Raw genomic sequence first — 16,247 nt, forward strand, 5'->3', positions numbered from 1 at the left:
GGTCTTTTGTGATTCCATGTAAAGTTTTGGATTGTTTGTTCTAGTTCTGTGAAAATTGTCTTGGGTAATTTGATAGGGATTGCATTGCATCTGTAGTTTGCTTTGCATAGTATGGCCATTTTTACAATATTAATTTTTCCAACTCAGGAGAATGGACTCTCTTGGAAAGAAAACTTAACATGAGATCTCTTCTTTTAAGGACGTTTTAGGTGGAGAGTACAGTATTTTTGACTCTAGGCATGATGCTGTATAGCGGGTCTCTAGAATGAATTCATCTTGCATAACTGACACTTCATTTAAATTAAATAACCACTCTACATTTCCCCTCCCCCCTCCCCCTTGGTGACTGCCATTTATTCTCTGCTTCTTTGAGTTTCTCAAAGTGAAATTATGCAATATTTTTCCTTGTAGGACAGGCTTATTTTACTTAGTGTAACCTCCTCTTGCTTCATCCTTGTTGTCACAAATGGCAGGATTCCTTTTTTTAAGGAAAAATGATATTCCATTGTGTATATATGCCACATTTATCCATTCATTTGTTGATGAACATGCAGCTTTTTTCCATAGCTTATTTATTGTGCACAGAGCTGGAATGCACATAGGAGAATAGATACCTTTCTCAGATTGTGATTCCCATCCTTTCTATTGTACACCCTGAAGTGGGATTGCAGGATCATGCAGTAGTTCTATTTTTAATGTCTTGGGCAATCTCCATACTGTTTTCCATATTGGCAGCACCATTTTACATTCCCATCAGCAGCATAGAAGTGTTCTTTTTTTGTGGGTTTTTAAAAGATTTCATTGTTTAAAATTTATTATTTTTTTTTTTTAGGGCCACACCTGTGGCATATGGAGGTTCCCAGGCTAGTCATCTAATCAGAGCTGCAGCTGCTGGCCTGCACCAGAGTCACAGCAATGACAAATACAAACCACATCTGAGATATATACCACAGCTCACGGAAATGCCAGATACTTAACCTGCTGAGCGAGGCACCAGGGATTGAATCTGCAACCTCATGGTTCCTAGTTAGATTCATTTTTGCTGCACCATGACCAGAACTCCAGGTTTCATTTTAAGGTTATACATAAGTTGGTATGAATCTATACCAATCTCCATACTTCTGATTAGGATGAGTATGGGTCAGAGAGAGTCAAAGAGCAGCACCTGGGGTTTTGTTTTTGTGTCACTATGTGTCATGCCGAGTGCCTGTTTGTGTATATGACACACTCACAATCTCCTTCTCTTCTCCTTGGATGGCTGTAGAGCTGAGAAAGGCACTTGAGAGCCTGAGAAATGTGTCTGCATTTGAGCTGGTCAGACAGCCTCACAGCCTGAGTCTTTCTTTGTCTCAGCTCTGGACATAAACAGGCATCAAAGTCCTCTTTATGCTATGTTGGTGGAACACTTTGTCCAGATGCTTTGAAGGCTATGTAACTTCTTGAAATGTTCCTCATTGATGTTTAATGACTTCCATATTTCCACTCTGGGGAACAGGGTGGGGTCAATTCTGGTAGCTTGTCTAGTTAATCAGATGACTGAGAATTTTTTTTTTGCTTTTACTTTTATTTCCTTGGGAGACTGACCTAAGGAAACACTGGTACAATTTATGTCAGGGAATGTTTTGCCTGTGTTCTCTTCTAGGAGTTTTATTATGTCTTGTCATATATTCATTTTTTCTTTTTTTTCTATTGTGTTTTTAAAATTTTTTATTACTCAAATGAATTTATCATATCTGTAGTTGTATAATGATCATCACAGTCCAATTTCACAGGATTTCCATCCCACAGACCAAGCAGATCCCCCCACCCCCAAACTGTCTCCTCTGGAGACCATAATTTTTCAATGTCTGGGAGTCAGCATCTGTTCTGCAAAGAAGTTCAGTCTGTCCTTTTTTCAGGTTCCACATGTCAGTGAAAGCATTGGATGTTGGTGTCTCATTGTATGGCTGACTTCACTTAGCATGATCATTTCTAGGTCCATCCATGTTGCTAAAAATGCTGGTATTTCATTCCTTTTAATGACTGAGTAATATTCCATTGTGTATATGTACCACTTCTTCTTGATCCACTCCTCTGTCAATGGACATTTAGGTTGTTTCCATGTCTTGGCTACTGCAAATAGTGCTGCAATGAACATTGGAGTAACTGTGTCTTTTTGAGTGATGGTGTTCTTTGGATAGATGCCCAGGAGTGGGATTGCTGGATCAAATGGTGGTTCTATGTTTAGTTTCCTGAGGCATCTTCATCCTATTTTCCACAGTGGCTGCACCAACGTACAATCCCACCAACAGTGTACTAGCGTTCCTTTTTCTCCACACCCTCTCCAGCACTTCTTGTTTGTAGACTTTTGGATGATGGCCATTCTGGCTGGTGTACGGTGGTAACTCATTGTGGTTTTGATGTGCATTTCTCTAATAATGAGTGATATTGAACATCTTTTCATGTGTTTTTTGGCCAACTGTATGTCTTCTTTGGAGAACTGTCTGTTTGGAACTTCTGCCCATTTTTGATGGGGTTGTTTGGTTTTTTGGTATGGAGCTGAGAAGGTGTTTTTAAATTTTGGAGATTAATGCCTTGTCTTTTGATTCACTTGCAAGGATTTTATCCCATTCTGTGGGTTGTCTTTTCATTTTGTTTAGGTTTTCCTGTGCTGTGCAGAAGATTTTCAGTTTGAGTAGGTCCCATTTGTTTATTTTTTGTTTTATTGTCAATACTCTAAGAGGTGGATCTGAGAAGAGGTTGATGTGGTTTATGTCAGAGAGTGTTTTGCCTAGTTTTCCTCAAAGATTTTTATAGTGTCTGGTCTTATATCTAGGTCTTGAATCCATCTGGAGTTTATTTTTGTGTATGGTGTTAGGGAGTGTTCTACTTTCATTCTTTTCCATGTGGCTGTCCAGTTTTCCCAGCACCACTTATTGAACAAGCTGTCTTTTCTCCATTGTATATTCTTGCCTCCTTTGTGATAGAAGAGTTGTCTTTCGGTGCGTGAGTTGAATTCTGGGCTTTCTATCCTGTTCCACTGATCTATATTTCTGTCTTTGTGCCAGTACCATACAGTTTTGATGACTGCTGCTTTGTAGTAGAGTCTTAAGTCTGGGAGCCTGATTCCTCCAGTTCCATTTTTCTTCTTCAGGATGTCTCTGGCTCTTCTGGGTCTTTTGTGCTTCCAAACAAACTTTAAAATGTTTTGTTCAAGTTCTGTGAAGAATGTCCTTTGTAATTTGCTAGGGATTGCATTGAATCTGTAGATTGCCTTGTGTAGTATAGTCATTTTGATAATATTAACCCTTCCAATCCATGAGCATGGTATGTCTTTCCATCTATTTGTGTCATCTTTGATTTCTTTCATCAGTGTCTTATAGTTTTCAGAATACAGGTCTTTTGTCTCTTTAGGTAGGTTTACTCCTAGGCATTTTATTTTTTTGGATGTGATGGTAAGTGGGATTGCTTCCCTAATTTCTCTTTCTGCTTTTTCATTGTTAGTGTATAAAAATGTCATCAATTTCTGTGTATTAATTTTGTATCTTGCGACTTTGCCAAATTTGTGGATAGGCTCTAATAATTTTCTGGTAGCATCTTTAGGATTCTCTAGGTATAGTATCATGTCACCTGCAAATAGGGATAGTTTTACATCTTCCTTTCCAACTTGGATTTCTTTTATCTTTTACTTCTCTGATTGCCATGCTAGGACTTCCAAAACTTTGTTGAATTGGAGTGGTGTGAGTGGACATCCTTGTCTTGTTCCTGATCTCAGTGTGAATTCTTTCAGCTTTTCACCACTGAGAATGATATTAACTGTGTGTTTATCATATATGGCCATTCTTATGTTGAGGTAGGTTCACAGCATGCCCACTCTCTGAAGGTTTTTTATTAGAAATGGGTGTTGGATTTTGTCAAAGGCTTTTTCTGTGTCTATTGAGAGGATCATATGGTTTTGCTTCTTCAGTTTGTTAATGTGGTGTATCACACTGATGGATGTACGGATATTGAAGAACCCTTGCATCCCTGGGATAAATCCCACTTGATCATGGTGTACAATCCTTTAAATGTATTGTTGGATGCAGTTTGCTAGTGTTTTGTTGAGGATATTTGCATTGATGTTAATCAGTGAAATTGGCCTGTAGTTTCCTTTTTTGGTGGAATCTTTGTCTGGTTTTGGTACAGGGTGATGGTGGCCTCATAGAATGAGTTTGGGAGTATCCCTTCCTCTGTGATTTTTTGAAATAGTTTCAGAAGGAGAGGTGTTAGCTCTTCTCTGAATGTTTGATAGAATTCACCTGTGAAGCCATCTGGTCCTGGACTTTTGTTTGTTGGGAGTTTTTAATCACAGTTTCAATTTCAGTACTTGTGATTGGTCCATTCCTCTTTTCTATTTCGTCTTGGTTGAGTCTTGTGAGATTGCACTTTTCTAAGACTTTCTCTATTTCTTCTAGGTTTTCCATTTTATTGGCATATAGTTGCATATAGTAGTCTCTTATGATCCTTTGTATTTCTGTGTTGTGAGTTCTTTTTCATTTCTAATTTTATTGATTTGAGTCCTCTCTCTGTTTTTCTTGATAAGTCTGGCTAAGGGTTAATCAATTTTGTTGATCTTTTCAAAGAACCAGCTTTTTGTTTCATTGATCATTTCTATGGTTTTCTTTGTTTCTATTTCATTGATTTCTGCTCTGGTCTTTATGATTTCTTCCCTTCTACCAACTTTAGGTCTTGTCTGTTCTCTCTCTAGCTGCTTTAGATGTAAAGTTAGCTTGTTTGTTTGAGCTTTTTCTTGTTTCCTGACGTGGGCTTGTATTGCTCTAAACTTTCCTCTTAGAACGGCTTTTTCTGCATCCCATAGGTTTTGGAGTGTCATATCTTTGTTGTCATTTTCTTCTAGGTATTATTTAATTTCCTCTTTGATATTTTAAGTGATCACTTTGTTGTTTAGTAGTATGTTGTTTAGTCTCCACCTGTTTGTGTTTTTCTTCCAGTTTTTTTCTTGTTGTTGATTTCCACTCATATAGTGTTTTGGTCAGAAAAGATGTTTGATATGATTTCAATTTTCTTAAAGTTACTGAGGTTGGATTTGTAGACCAGGATTTGATCAGTCCTAGAGAATGTTCCATGTGCACTAGGGAAGAATGTGTATTCTGTTGCTTTTGGGTGGAATGTCCTATAAATATCTATTAAGTCCATCTGGTTTAATGCTTCATTCAGGGCCTGTTTTTCCTTGCTGTTTTTCTATTGCTGATCTTTCCATTTCTGTATGTTGGGTGTTAACATCCCCCACCATTGTTTTGTTATTGTCAATTTGTCCTTTTAAGGTCATTTGCAGTTGCCTTATATATTGTGGTGAACCTAGGTTGGGTGCGTAGATATTTATAATTTTCATTTCATCTTCTTGGATTGAACCTTTGATCATTATGTAGTGATCGTCTTTGTCCCTTAAAATATTCTTCATTTTAAAGTCTATTTTTTCTGTTATGAGTATTGCTACTCCAGCATTCTTTTGATCCCCGTTTGCATGGGATATTGTCTTCCATACTCTCACTTTCCATTTGTATGTGTCCCTAGAAGTGAAGTGGGTCTCTTGAAGACAGCATATAGATGAGTCTTGTTTTTGTATCCATTCTGCCAGTCTATGTCTTTTGGTTGGGACGTTTAGTCCATTCACATTTAAGGTAATTATTGATATGTATGTTCTTATTGCCATTTTATTAATTACTTTGGATTTGTTTTTGATGCTCTTTTTATTCCCTTCTCTTGTTCTCTCCTCTTGTGGTTTGATGTCTATCTTTAGTGTTGTATTTGAGTTGATTTTTCTTTTTACCGGTTGCAGATTTTTGGTTTGCAGTTATTCTGAAGTTTTGATATGAGTCTGTATATATATATATATATATACATATATATATATATATATGATTGTTTTAAGTCATTTTTCTCTTAATTGCAAGTTCATCTCCATTGTCCTGCATTTGTACTCACCTCTTTTCATGATTTCTGAATTTGGTGGCATAATTGTGCATGTGTGATTTCATATCTTTACTGTATATATACCTTTACTGGTGAGACTTGTCATTTGTGGTATTTTTTGTTTCCTGTTGTTGCCTTTTCTTTTCTGCCTAGAGAAGTTCCTTTAGTATTTGTTGTAATGCTGGTTTCATGTTGCTGAATTCTCTCAGCTCTTGCTTATCTGTGAAGCTTTTGATTTCACCTTCAAATCTGAATGAGAGCCTTGCTGGGTAGAGTAATCTTGGTTGGAGGTTTTTTCATTTCGTCATGTTAAGTATATCATACCACTCCCTTCTAGCCTGGAGAGCTGCTGCTGAAAAATCTGCTAATAACCTTATTGGGGTTCCCTTGTATGTTACTTGTTTCTTTTCCCTAGCTGCTTTCAAGATTTTGTCTTTGTCTTTAATTTTGGTCAGTTTAATTAATATGTGTCATGGTTTATTCCTCCTTGGTTTTATTTTATGTGGTACTCGTTGTGCTTCCTGGATTTGAGTGAGTGGTTCCTTTCCCATATGTGGGAAGTTTTCGGCTTTTATCTTTTGTAATATTTTTTCTGTCCCCTTCTCTCTCTCTTCTCCTTCTGGCACCCCTATAATATGGATATTTGTGCAGTTAATGTTGTCCCAGAGTTCTCTGAGTCTCTCTTCATTTCTTTTAAATCTTTTTTCTTTTCTCTTCTGCATCTACAATTTCCACTAATCTACAATTTCCATCTTGCTTATTTGTTCTTCTTCCTCCTGTATTCTGCTGTTAGCTGCTTCTAGTGAATTTTTTATTTCAGTTATTATATTTTGAATCTCTTCTTGTTTTGTTTTTTTTAATCTTGTATCTTCTTGCTCAGTGTTTCCTGTGAGCTATCCTTCTTTGCCTCCAGTTTATTCCCAATGTCTTGCATCATCTTCAGCATCAACAGTGTAAAGTCTTTTTCTTTGAGGTTGAGAATCTCCTGATCTCTTAGCTGGTTTTCTTTTTTTTTTTTTTTCTTACTCCCTAATCTGAGTTACAGTTCTCTGTCTTTTCATTTTTGTAGGTTTTTGGTGTGGTGACCTTTTACAAATAATAGAGATGTAGCCTCCCTTACTGCTGGTGTCTGACCCCCTTGTGACTGAAATTGGTATGGGGGCTTTCTGTAGGCTTCCTGATGGTAGGTAGAGCTGATTCCTATCCCTTTGGTGGGTGGGGCTTTTTCTCTGGATGGGATTAGAGGTGGCTGTGTGCCTGGGGAGTCTTTAGGCAGTCTGTTTACTGAGGGGTGGGGCTGTGATCCCACCTGGATTGTTGTTTGCCCTGGGGCTTCTCAGGACTGGTGGGTGGGGCCAGATTTTTCCCCAAATGGCCACCTCCAGAGAAAGGCATGCTGCTGAATATTCCTGAGAGCTTTGCTTCCAATATCCTTCCCTCACAACAAGCCACATTCACCCCTGTTTTCCCAGGAGGTCCTCAAATAACTTCAGTCAGGTTTGACCCAGATTTCTATGGAGATTTTGCTTTGCCCTGGGACCCAGTGCACATGAAAGTCTTTGTGTGCCTTTGAAGAATGGGGTCTCCATTTCCCCTAGTCCCATGGAGCTCCTGCACCCAAGCCCCACTGGCCTTCAATGCCAAATGCTCCAGGGGCTCTTTCTCCAGGTGCCAGATCTGCACAGGTGCGAGTTTGATTTGGGGCTCAGAGCTCTCACTCCTGTAGGTGAGTCTCTTTGAACCAGTTAGTTTCCAGTCTGTGGGGCTTCCCACCTGGGAGGTATATTGTTGCTTGTATCACATAATCACCCCTCCTACCTCTTGATGTGGCCTCCTCTTTGTCTTCTGGAGCAGGGAATCTTTTTTAAAGTTTCCAGGCCATTTGGGTGAAGATTGCTCAGGCTTTAGTTGTGAATTTTTTTGTTCTTAGGAGAGCAGTTGAGCTCCAGTCCTTCTCTTCTGCCATCTTAATCCCATCCTAAATTTTTTTAGGTTATTCTATTATTGTATCTGGACAAAACTTTCCCTACAAAAGACTCATGAACCCTTATGTTCATTGCAGCTTATTCACAATAGGCACGATCTGGAAACCACCCAAATGTCCAATGACAGACAATTGGATTATGAAGATGTTGTATATATACACATTTGAACACTACTCAGCCATAAAAAAGAATGAAATAATGCCATTTGCAGCAACATGAACGGTACTAGAGAATCTCATACTGAATGAAATAAGTCAGAAAGAGAAAGACAAATTCCATATGGTATCACTCATACCTGGTATCTAATATATAGCACAAATGAAACTTTCCACTGAAAAGAAAACCATGGACTTGGAGAATAGACTTGTTGTTGCCTGGGGGGAGTGGGAGGTACTTGGAGGGGTTGGGAGCTTGGGGTCAAGGGATGCAAACTATTGCTCATGTTATGGATTTACAATGAGATCCTGCTGTGTAGCACTAAGAACTATGTCTAGATACTTACAATGAAGCATGACAATGGGAGAAAAAATTACGTATATGTGTATGTGTAACTGCTCCCCATGCCGTACAGTGTGAAAAAAAATTGCGTTGGGTGAAATAACAATAAAAAATATATTAAAATTTTTTTTTTATTATTGTAAAATATTTAATTATTTTTAATTTTAATGTTTGTTCATCTTTTTAAAACTTTCAATAGACTTTATTTTTAATCAAAGCGTAATTCATTTACAATGTTGTGTGGGTTTCAAAGGTACAACAAAGTGATACAGTTATACAAATGTACATACATATATTCTTCTCAGATTCTTTTCTCTGATAGATTATTACAAAATATTGAGTATAGTTTCCTGTGCTACATATCAAGTCCGTTCATTACTAACAGTAAGTCTATTGGTGAACATTTGGGTTGTTTCCAGCTTATGGCTATTAAATAAAGTTCTTATGAACAGTCTTGTATAAACCTATGTGTAACTATATAAATTTTTTACCTTGGCCAAATACCTACTCACGTGCTAAGAATATGTTTAACTTTTAAAAGTATTAAACTGTTTTGTACTCCCAGGAGCAGTATATGAGTGTTCCAGTTCCATCTTATCTTCAGTGACACTGAGTGCAATATTGTTTTCAATTTTAGCCAGTGTAATAGGTGTTTAGTGGTGAAACCAGTTTACAGACCTGGAGCCACACGATTGAAGGCTTGTCTGTATTTCTTTGGAAAAGAATCCTGTAGCACTGGGGTATTTTTTAACTTTTTTTTTAATTTTTAAAATTTACTTGATCAGTTGCAACATCTTGTGTTTAAAATGAATGATTGTCACAAACTGCCATAGGCCAGCTCTGGTGGCCAGGGAGCATACACTTCCCGATCAGAGAGGGACGTGCTTTCGGCAAATCTACATACAGAGACAGCCTCTTTGTCCCTTCTTTCAGGGTGCTGGACTGCCCAAATTTTATTGGGATAAGTGGTTGATTATATAGAGAGCTTTTTGCTACAGATTACATCACAGTGTTAGAAGTACATTGGTTAACTATTACATGGTGTAGCAGCTATACATCATGTTTTAAATCTTTGTTTTAACTAAACATAGTGGGTACAATACATCATGTTTTAAGATCTCTATCTTAACTTAGTACAATTTAAGGGCAATTAGGCACAATACATAATGTGGAAAGGAGGAGACAGTACAAATCATCCCATGGCCAGCCAGTCTTTACAATTTGAAGAGTTCACAGACACAAGAATTTGGCATTCACAAACCTTGTTTGTAGACTGGTGCTTATCTTTACAGTGTTATGGCAGAGAGATAGTGTAAGTAAATACAAACCAACTTAACTAAAAAAGCTTTTAAAATAAAGGATAAAACTCACAGCTAGGTTTTTTGGATAATATATGGTTAACTTCTATGGACCTCATTAAAATCCTAACTAAAGTTTACTATATAACTAGTTAATAGATAAACACTATGTTTTAACTAAGTTGGATTTAAGTAGGGTAAAGTCCTTCAGGATGAAATTCTTATTATATTATTGTTGTAACTTTGTTAAATCACAAATCACCACAGGAAAATAAGAATGGGAAATAAGAATAATAAGTAAATAATCAGGAAAGACTGAGGAAAACTGAATAAACAAACGAATCACAGAAAAGACTAAAGTTATCCATGGAAAAATCCCCACTCAGCAACACAAAATGGAAATTATTTCCTTGGAAATTTAGCTTTCCACCTATGTCAGCAGGCAAGCCTTATTGTCTTCTGGGGCCTGTCCTCAGAATTGTGCCATACAGGCAGGCAGCCCCTTGTTTAGGAACCTGCCCTCAGAATTGTACCGTTCAGACAGGCCCCTTTTCCTGATTAGGAGCTTGTCCTTGGAACTGCACTGTTCAGGCAGACCTCTTTTACTGATTAGGAGACTGTCCTTGGAATGGCACCAATCAGGCAAGCTCCCTTCCTTGGCTTCTTGTATCTTCTCTGCTCCCCGCAACAAACAACCTGATTTTATCTGGTAAGTTAATATGATAAATGGCTCTGTAATTACTCAGTTTTATAGCACAGTTAGTGAGCCCAGATTTGATAGACCTACAAAATGATTCACTGTTGGAAAATGAGGTTCCAAATTGAGGGTTTTGTTCCTAAGGACAGTAGACAGTTACATTTTTCTCTTAATAATCCTTGTATGTGCTGCTTTGAAACACTGAAAAACATCATAGAACCATAGAATATTAAAACTGGAAGCAAACATAAAATATGTAGTCCAAAAGTTTTATGGCTTGCATTGTGGTTATAGCAACAGGAGGACAGGTGTAGCAATCAACTTCCCCTCCCATGAAACAACACTCTGCTTCAATCTGTCTCTTATGTTAGTCTTCCAAATAAGTTCTTTTTTCAATATAATTAAAAAATTTTTTACCCAATACATTATTTCTTTTTCTACTGTCCAGCATGGTGACCCAGTCACACATACATGTATATATTCTTTTTTCTCACATTATCATGCTCCATCATAATTGACTAGACAGAGCTCCCAGTGCTACACAAGATGTCATTGCAAATCCATTCCAAAGGTAATAGTCTGCATCTATTAACCCCAAGCACCCCATCCATCCCACACCCTCCCCCTCTCCCTTGTCAACCACAAGTCTATTCTCCATGTCCATGACTTTCTTTTCTGAGGAAAGGTTAATTTGTGCCATATATTAGATTCCAGATATCATATGGTGTTTTTCTTTCTCTTTAGGATTGCTTTACTCACTATGAGAGTCTCTAGTTCCATCCATGTTGCTGCAAACGCCATTGTTTCATTCTTTTTTTATGGCTAAGTAGTACTCCATTGTGTGTGTGTATGTATGTATATATATATATCACATCTTCCTAAGCTAATCATCTATCAATGGATATTTGGGTTGTTTCCATGTCTGGGCTATTGTGAATAGAGCTGCAATGAACACGTGGGTGCATGTGTCTTTTTTAAGGAAAGTTTTGTTTGGATATATGCCCAAGAGTGAGATTGCCAGGTCATATGGTAGTTCTATATATAGATTTTTAAAGTACTTCCATACTGTTCTCCACAGTGGTTGTACCAGAATCCATTCCTACCAACAGTGCAGGAGGGTTCCCTTTTCTCCACACCCCCTCCAGCATTTGTTCTTTGTGGACTTATTAATGATAGCCATTCTGACTGGTGTGAAGTGGTATCTCATAGGAGTTTTGATTTGAATATCTCTAATAATCAGGGATGGTGATCATTGTTTCTGGTACTTCTTGGCCATCTGTATCTCTTCCTTGGAGAAATGTCTATTCAGGTCTTTTGCCCATTTTCCCATTGGGTTGTTGCCTTTTTTGCTGTTGAGTTGTATAAGTTGCTTGCATATATAGAGATGAAGCCCTTGTCAGTTGCATCCTTTGAAACTATTTTCTCCCATTCTGAAAGTTGTCTTTTGTCTTCTTTTTGGTTTCCTTTGTGGTGCTAAAGCTTGTCAGTCTGATTACATCCCTTTGGTTTATTTTTGCTTTTATTTTGGTTGCTTTGGGAGACAGACCTGAGAAAGTATTCCTAAGAGGATGTTTTCCCTATGGTCTCTTCCAGGAGTTTGATGGTGTATTGTCATATATTTAAGTCTTTTAGCCATTTTGAGTTTATTTTCATGGATGGTGTGATGGTGTGTTCTAGTTTCATTGATTTGCATGCAGCTGTCCTGTTTACCCAGCAATGCTTGCTGAATAGACTTTCTTTTTCCCATTTTATGTTCTTGCCTCCTTTGTCAAAGATTAATTGACCATAGGTGTCAGGGTTTATTTTCTGGGTTCTTTATTCTGTTCCATTGGTGTGTATGTCTGTTTTGGCACCAGTCCCACACTGTTTTGATGACTGTGGCTTTGTAATATTGCTTGAAGTCTGGGAGAGTTATGCCTCCTGCTCGGTTTTCATTCCTTGGTATTGCTTTGGCAATTTTCTGGTCTTTTGTGGTTCCATGTAAATGTTTAGATTGTTTGTTCTAGTTCTGTGAAAAATGTCCTGGGTAATTTGCTAGGGACTGCATTGCATCTGTAGATTGCTTCGGGTAGTATGGCCATTTTTACAGTATTAATTTTTCCAACCCAGGAGCATGTAATATCATTCCATTTCTTTACATCTTTAATTTCCTTATTAATATTTTATAGTCCTCAGCATATAATTCTTTTACCTCCTTTGTCAGGTGTATTCCCAGGTATTTGATTTTTTTGGGGTGCGATTTTAAAAGGTATTGTGTTTTTGCATTCCTTTACTACTATTTCATTTTTAGTATACATAAATGTGACCGATTTCTGAATGTTAATCTTCTATCCTGCTACTTTGCTGAATTGGTTGATCAGTTCAAGTAGTTTTTTGGGTTGAGTCCTTAGGGTTTTCTCTTTATAGTATCATGTCAACTGCATACAGTGACATTTTTACCTCTTTTATTCCCATTTTAATGCCTTTCATTTCTTTTCTTTGTCTGATTTTTGTGGAGTCTCCCTAGCTCCATGCATGATTTTCATCATTCCACAGCACTTGTGACCATTTACCTGCCATTCATTTTCCATTAAATTTTTTTTTTCTGTGCCACATCCAGTTTGGATGTGTGTTCTAAATGAGGGATTTTTGTTTATGTTTTTTGGTGTTATGTCTCTGGACAATATATCAGTGTTACACTTATGAGAACATTCGTGTTTATGTAAGTCAATGAATGAATGATTGAACATATGTATTCAATCAAGAGTTACCAATCACACTTGCCTCTTGTGAGCCATAACTGATCTCTAGTGATACAAAACATTGACAATAAACCTTAACATTTAGTAAGCTTGTATTAGGTTCTCATTAACCATCCCTCAAAGTTACATTAAGACTATGATTATTATTTCCACTTTGAGTGTTGGTAGTATTTGATAAATTGGTCAAGTATGCTTTCTTAGTAGGGGAAGAATCCACAGTCTTTTATTTTGAGTGTTTTATATTCAACACCCCTTCCCCTGAACAAGATATAAATTGTACCTTACAAAACCTTTCAGGGGAGTGGGGAGAGATGCACATTTTAAGGGGCTTTGTGTTCTAATAAGAGCCTGTGTTGGTGTTGGGGAACCTGCAGAAGCCCTTGCACTGCCTGGGAGAAGCTGTGCTCATGATGCAGAGGCCACTGACAATGGGGGCACTCCTACTTCTTGTCAGAGACTTGACCAAAAGCTCAAGGTACCACTTATATCAGGGACACTTTCTCATGCGAAACCAGGTACAACTTAGCCTTTGTGGACCCTAATCATCCTCCTTCCTGAGAGGCCATGAGGGAATCGGGCAGTTGCCTCATTGGAAGGCTTTTCTAGTCGGGGCCTTGGATGGATTCCCTCTGGGATTTCTTTACAATGGAGAAAGCAGATATACTTGTGCATTGTTCTGAAGCTGGAGAACTGATGTGACAGTGTACAGATCATCATGCCTCCAAGGTTGGCTCCTTTTCTTTGGATCCTGGGTCTTCTGGACAGAAAATGAGGATTCAGGTAACAGAATGTAGGAGAAAGTATTTGAATTCAGAGCGCAGGTATAGCTCAGAAGGAGCCCAGAAACCTCCCCAGTCATGCATATGTGTCTGTGTAATTGTGTGTGACCATCAGAGAAGTTATGTGTATTTGTGTGTGTGTGTTGTACGAGTCTGTGTGTGTATGTATGACTGACAAACACACTGAATGACTCATAGTAGGATATACAGAGGTCAGAGAAGCCTGGACATTTTCCTCAGTGTGTGCTTATTCTTCTTGCATCTGCTGCTTGTGTGATGTGTGTAAAAGACCTTGTGTATTTCTTGTGATTCGAATAGGAGTGACTACTTTTGATGACAACAACTCTGGTCTAGGATGCTTGATATTTCTGTGCATGCAGCTGTGTTGTATATGAGTATTTTGTTTGTGAGTTTTGCATAGATTTGTGTGAAGCTGACTCACACATTGCCTGTATTTACCTAGTGAGAGTATGAGCCAGAGAAATTTATAAATCTCCATTGGGCAAGCATGTGTCTATGATAGTGTGTGAGTCCTTTTTGTAGCAAACCCACACCTTGAGTCCTACACAGAAGAAATATTTGTTTTTGTGAGTATGTGACATTCTCTGATTTTTTACTCTCCACCTGCCTGAAGACAGAATCCACACACACAGCTCCATAGGAAACTGACTTTGCAGAGCTCTTGACATCCATTTTTCTGTGATTTTACTCCTCCAGCAGGGCCCCTGAAAGCTCAAGACTTTTGACACTCTGCTTCACTTTAGTAAAACTGTTTAGAAATGAAATGCCCATTTCTGGAATCCCATTCTTTGACACTCAGATCTTTTACTTTTCCCCAGTTAATAGCTTGGTGGTCTTGGGTTTGGCCCTGGTGATTCCCAGCATCCAGCACTGTTACATGGGATCATGCTAATTGCTGACAGATCTTGTCTGTAAGGAGCTTAAGAAGTGAGGCACATTGTAAGCTCTTGGCAAATTGTAGCCTCTTGGAGACCCAAACACTAGACTCTCCAATTCCTATTGTGCTGGGGACAGTATTTTGTATGAAAACATGAAAATCAAGCCCATCCATAGTCTCTCTTTCAGTGGACCACCCCTAGGTCACACACTGTTTCCTTTTCACTTTTGAGCCATTCCCCAGCTACCTCTTTGCATGCAGCGCTGATGGAATAAAAATACCACATCTGTATTGTTTTCTTTTGATCACACTGCAGCTCCTGGGTGTCATTAGGAGCTCTGATTCTTCTGTAGGATATCTGTGAGATCCTGGGCTAAGTCTGACCTAGCAGCTTTCAGTGAGAAGCCTGTGTTTGTCAGGAGGGTCAAGTACCTTTTTCCTCCTTGTGCTCTATGAACTGAGTCAGCGAATAACCCTAAGAAACTCCCTGGTATGGAGCATGCATCTATTGGCAGATTCTTACACAATGTAAATTTTCTACCCCAAGCAAATTTTAACATTTACCTTTAACTGTTCACACTTGTCATTTGACTTTATCTTCTCTAACCCCCATAAAAAGAAATGTGTGGATTCTCTCTCTAGTGAAAAGATGATCAGAAAATCAATCTTTGAGGGAGTTCCTGTTTTAACTCAGCAGATTATGAACCCGAATAGTATCCATGAAGATGTGGGTTCAACTTCTGGCCTCACTCAGTGGGTTAAGTATCATACATTATTGTGAGCTCTGGTGTAGGTCACAGATGCTGCGTGGATTCCTTGTTGCTGTGGCTGTGAAGTAGGTGGGCAGATGCAACCCCAAATTGATTCCTAGCCTCCAGACCCCCATATTGCACAGGGGCAGCCCTAAAAAGCAAGCCAAAAGAAAGGAAATCAGGCTTTGATCCTGCCTCTTATTAAATATCTATGTGAGATTTTTCTAAGTATTTTTCACTACTCCTGTTGGTAGAAAGCAGGGAAAAAACACAGTCTTCTCTACTCCCCTGACAGAAATAAAGGTTGATGGATTGAATGAAGTTGAAAGCATATGAAAGCCATTGATAAACTAAAGGGCTGCAGGAAAATGAGTGTGGACAGTTATCTGAACAGGAGCACTCCTTCATGTCCTGAAATGGTTCTTCAGGTCCTGCCTATATGTCTAACTAAAGACAGGCATGAACTGTAAGGTCATAGGAGCAAAGATTCCCATATATTTTAATAACATGGGAGAGAATTGTGACTATAGCAGTTACTAACTCTATAATCAAGCTAGTTTTCTATTCCTTCTGAGTGTGATGTTAATGAAGTTTTGTTTATTTTCTTTTTTACAGCCAAACCTGGAAGTTCTGGGGCTAGGGGTCAA

This window comes from Sus scrofa, chromosome 1 (genome assembly GCF_054392235.1).
Source record: "Sus scrofa isolate SSC_HxYL_T2T_F1_AM1 chromosome 1, Sscrofa_HxYL_maternal_Yorkshire_Landrace_v2.0, whole genome shotgun sequence".
NCBI lineage: Eukaryota > Metazoa > Chordata > Mammalia > Artiodactyla > Suidae > Sus > Sus scrofa.